The 5,318-nt window shown below is 34.6% G+C and overlaps 1 pseudogene across 1 annotated transcript; it reads left to right on the top strand.

Moving 5' to 3' along the window:
• The first annotated feature begins 252 nt into the window (after nt 1-252).
• On the top strand, nt 253-2,119 carry LOC144998365 (chaperone protein dnaJ 49 pseudogene; annotated as a pseudogene). Its single transcript, XR_013660273.1, has 2 exons — nt 253-1,717; nt 1,869-2,119. The product of XR_013660273.1 is annotated as a chaperone protein dnaJ 49 pseudogene (transcript).
• The last annotated feature ends 3,199 nt before the right edge of the window (nt 2,120-5,318 follow it).

Here is a 5,318-nt window from a genome sequence, read left to right as displayed (position 1 = left end):
CATCAACCTCAAAGAGGATGACAACTCTGGATACCGTTGAATTAGAAACCATTTGGTGAAATAGGCGATACTTGTAGTTAACCGGCTCCTTGATTAAACGGTCCAAATTGAATCAAAATATCAAATATAGTGTTCAAATTAAAAAGGAAAAAATAACCAATGTCAAAACGATTAAAAATAAAAAACTCTAATTACTTTTGTAGAATTTGCCTAAAATAAAATCAGGATTCTATATTTCATAACTACCACAATATCTCCCTGGTAAATAGATTTTGCAATTTGCATAGCCTCATGCTTATATTCAACGAATCGGCCATATTCACCTCCCCTTTCTCCTACAGGGGTTCCCTGGATGATGAAAATTTCTCTCCATTTCTGTTCCATCTTTGTATAGCTCTTCTCCTTTCTCTCACAAATCTTCTACACGATCAGTTAATTGCTAAAAACCCCATTCAATTTGTCATACATCAAGCATAATCTCATCTCACAGGGTTCCCGATTACTGTTATTTATTAAAATTTGGGGTTTCCTTATCGATTCCTGGTAAAATTCCGATAACCACATATTTATTGTTCAATTCGGTTATATACTCTGTTTCTAGGGCTCATAATAAAGTTTTGAACCCCTTGAGATGGATGGAAATAAAGACGATGCTTTGAGATGTTTAAAAATCGGAAAAGATGCGTTAGGGTTGGGTGATCGAGCTCGTGCCCTAAAATTCATCTCAAAAGCTCGAAGATTAGATCCTTCGCTTCCCGTCGACGATCTATTATCGAATCTAGAACCCGACAACCCGGCCGATGAATCGCCTTCCGGTTCACCTCCGTCGAAACCGTCAGAGAATAGCACGGGTGACAGTCCTGGTGTACGGCGTAGGGCTCCGGCGACCGGATCTTCATCACCGGGATCATACACAGACGAACAAATCACGATCGTGAGCGAAATCAAAACGAAAAAGGACTATTACGAGATATTAGGATTGGAAAAATCGTGTAGCGTTGACGATATCCGAAAAGCGTACAGAAAATTATCTTTGAAGGTCCACCCTGACAAGAACAAAGCCCCGGGATCCGAAGAAGCATTCAAAAAAGTATCGAAAGCTTTCCAGTGTTTAAGCGTCGACGAGAATCGAAAACAGTACGATATTCTCGGGTCAGATGAGACCATTTACGAGAGGCGCACCCCAACCGCCGGTGGTCACCGCCATGGGTTCACCAACGGATTCTATTACGACGGCGAGGTGGACGCCGACGAGATCTTTAGGAACTTTTTTGGAGGTATGAACCACGGCGCCACCACCCAGTTCACCGGATTTACTTTCGGTCCCGGCGTAGGTGCAGGGATGCCGGCGGGAAACGGTTCAGGAGGGATTCGGACTTTGATTCAGTTGTTGCCGGTGGTTTTGCTTCTTTTGTTGAACTTTTTGCCATCTAATGAGCCGGTTTATAGTCTTGCCAGGCAATATGGCTATGATTATCGTTTGACTACGCAAAAAGGTGTTAATTTTTTTGTGAAATCGAACAGTTTTGAAAGGGATTATCCGATGAAAACTCCAGAAAGAATTGAAATTGAAGAAAGAATCGAGGACGAGTATATTTCAGTTCTTTCTCATAATTGTCAGATTGAAAAACGACGGATTCATTGGGGGAATAAACAGGGAACACCAAATTGTGACGCTTTGAAGCAGTTTCATGCTCCTTTGATACATTGATTCAAGGTTCGGTTTACTTCCTTTCATTTTTATCCAATTCAATTGGCTATTTGCTCTCTTTTCTTACCCAAAAAGACGAAAATGCCCTTATCATTGTCATTGTAGAAAGAATAGTCCTGGAAAGAGCAAAAAGTTTAGATCTTGTTTGTTGTTGCAGGTTTTTGAGTTGTTTTGATGACAATTTGATTATGGAGCTAAGATTTTGTAGGAATGTTTGTGGGTCTTTGAAGTTTTTATAGGAGAGATTTTTGGTTTTTTTTTATTATTATTATTATTATTATTATGGGGTTGTTATTAGGATACTTTGAGTTTGTATGTGATTTGACAATATAATAATCTCTATGAATTGTGAGTTTTGGAACTCACTAATCCGAATGATTTGTATAAAAACTTTGTAATTTTCGCCAAGTATGCATTTTCTTGTGAATATGCAATGTTAGGTTGAAAACGTTTTAAGCAATAACAATTGTCATGAATCTTTTGCGTAACATGCAATAGTATCATGCTAAAAAAATGTTTTAACATAAGCCATTATTATTATATCCCAAAGATGTTTCTTTATCATTCAAAAAGTTTATACCTCATGCATGTTGATAGTTTGATATCATGTATTTATAAGGAGACTCCACTTAATTTAAGTTGTTTAATCTTATTTTATAATGAACTTTATCATCTAATGTTTGGTATAAATTGGAATGTATTATTAATTGGCTCTCATTTTTATCTCATTTGTATCTACATAGTCATATATATTTATCTCGAATATCAAATCTACTATAATAAATGAAGGTTTTTTTGTCACATGTCCTCCTCTCATTCATTTGGATACATGGTATTTTCTAGAATTTTTAAATTTTTTATTTTCCATTTGTCATTTTATTAAATTAAAATTCAATATTTAATATGTAAGGTAATATATATGTAAAGTATTTATTAGAAATGGTTTATATATGTAATGTAATTAATACATTAAAATCTCATTAATTTTAATAATTTAAAATTTTTCTTATTTTTATTATAAATTCAAACTATTCAAATTATTAAAATTTCATTTTTTTTTAATTAAACTCATGTAATACATGGGTTTCACACCTAGTATATCAACATATGATATATTTCAATTTTAAAATCCGTTTTTTCTTTATATCCTTATAAAGTTTTTTTTTTTCTTTATATCATTATAAAATGCATTGTTCGTACATAATACTATTGAAATATGGAGTTCTATGGACGTTAGAATTCACATTAATTTAATAAACCGTACGCCTTTTTTCGTTAAACATACTACCGTAAATATCGGCCGATTTCAAACTAATTATTTATAATGTTATAATAGGCGTAAATAACAAAGTTCTTTGTAATTTATCACGAAACAAAATATCACCGAAATATGGAATCCACAATTAGTTATATCTATATCTCTATAAAATAGTAAACAACTTCAAATAATTTCGCTTCCCCAATTTTGCCTCCATTGTGGTGCCTCCGAACAAAAATTCCATCAAATCGATACAAAAATGTGTTATTATTTATTCCAAGGGTTAATTTCAAAAAAGAGTAACTTTCATATATTTTTTTTGTGTTTAAACATAAACTTGTTATTATACCAATTAAAACCATTTTTATCTTTATTTTTTGTTATTTTGTTTGGTCTCCCCCGATTTGAAAGTTATCATCTAGTAACCATGATGATCCACTCTCATATAATGACATTGCCTGATAACAGGGACAGATCCAAGATTTCATAGTAAGTGTTGCCGGTGGTACATTTTTCATTTTACGTAGTGGCACAAATGTAGAAAAACGAAAAATTCGAATTTTTTTACACTATCCAAAAAAATAAGGGGTTGTCTATGCCACTATGGGCACCATAGTGGAACCCTCCCTGCCTGATAACCTAGCATCCCAAGTTGACGATCAGAGAGAAACACTAAGCAACATTATTTTCCTTCCTTATTTTCCTTTCTCTTGTTTGTGTTCTAAAGGAAATAATTAATAGAAAGTAAATAACACAGAAGTTCTCCAAATGTTCCTTTCACCAAGAAAAGTGGTTTTGTCTTCACAAAGAAGACGATGTTTGGCCACAAAGACAATTGACACAAAGCCACAAACTCAAACACGACCTCCCTACATCATGGTTTGCCCTAATGTAGTATATATATATATATATATATATATATATATATATATATATATATATATATATATATATATATATATATATATATACATGTAAATCCCTTAATTGACGAGATTATATCTAATTTATACTAAGAACTAATCTTATCATAAAGATACGGGATCTGATATATTTTATATATATCTATAATAACTTCCTAATATATAAAAGATTACAATAGAACAACTGTAAGTTGATGTTGTTGAACTTGTTAAGTTGACGTTGGAGCTGTCAACTCGTAGACGCTGACACTGATAGATCAACATGTTATGTGTTTGACTCATCAGATCATAAGGTGTGACCTTACAATCCTCCCCCCCCCCCCCCCCCATATCTGATGATGTCAAAACTAATCTTCTTCGTCTTCAGATTCATCCGAAGAGCCATTGTATAACTTGTCAAAAAAATTTAAAATTTCAGGCTTTACTGATTTGAATTGAACAAGTTTCAGCTCATCTAGTCTTCTATGCAGCTCTAGTGATATCAGCACGTGACATCCTCTTTCCAACTCATAGTGACCTAGCCCTTCCAAGCGAAGATGAAACAAGTGCTCAGTGGGAGCAGAAGGAAGGTCATCAGTGTGTTGAAAAGCACCTCTGATTTTGACTGTCGAGATAGAAGATCCCGTGCTCTGGCTCTGGAATGAACATGTACCAAATAGGTTCAACACCAGCTGATAATGCATTATTGATGTATCTAGTACCATAAGGAAGAATGAACTTAGTATTCTTGGACTATCGGGGAGTGCATGTTCTTCTTGATGGGGTTGATCTAGATGAACTCGTTGATGGACCAACGAATGGTACTATGTTTAGTTTCTTCACTTTATTGAGAAGTTGCTGAATTGCCAACTTCACTTCTTGGGCATGAACACTTTTATGCTTGTCGATCATTTCAAGAATCTGCATCCACTTGTTGTAGCCGAATTTGACTAGCTCACGAGCAAACACAACTTCAGTGTATTCATACTCAATTTCTTTTCTTATTTAGTGACAAGGTCATTGGCATGGTGCATCTTACTTTGATAATGAGATCAGGCTTGGTTCTTCGAGTCAGAACGTCTCCAAACTTCTTTTTATCAATCCAGTCATAAATATTTGAAACAATGTGTTGTCTTTTCTACATTGTTGTTGAACATCTTCTTAACCTGATCATCAGTTCTTTGAACTTCAACATATTTGTCAGCGGAAACAAGTTCTTGAACAAGTTTGGCAGACAAGTGTTCTTGTTTTCTGACTTCTTTCTTCTGTCGAATATCAACATTGCATTCCTCCATTATCTGTTTAACTTCATCGATATGTAAGCTCCATGTTTCTGATAACTCACGCAGATCAAAAGTGAGCTTGATTTTCTTGTGAGGAAGGGATGAAGTATCACCAGCTGCAGAGGAACTTCCAACTTCAAAGTTAACACCCCCTCCCCCCGAGA

The sequence above is a fragment of the Lactuca saligna genome, chromosome 5 (genome assembly GCF_052625555.1).
Source record: "Lactuca saligna cultivar CGN05327 chromosome 5, ASM5262555v1, whole genome shotgun sequence".
NCBI classification, from domain to species: domain Eukaryota; kingdom Viridiplantae; phylum Streptophyta; class Magnoliopsida; order Asterales; family Asteraceae; genus Lactuca; species Lactuca saligna.
This window is presented reverse-complemented; position numbering and strand designations above follow the sequence as displayed.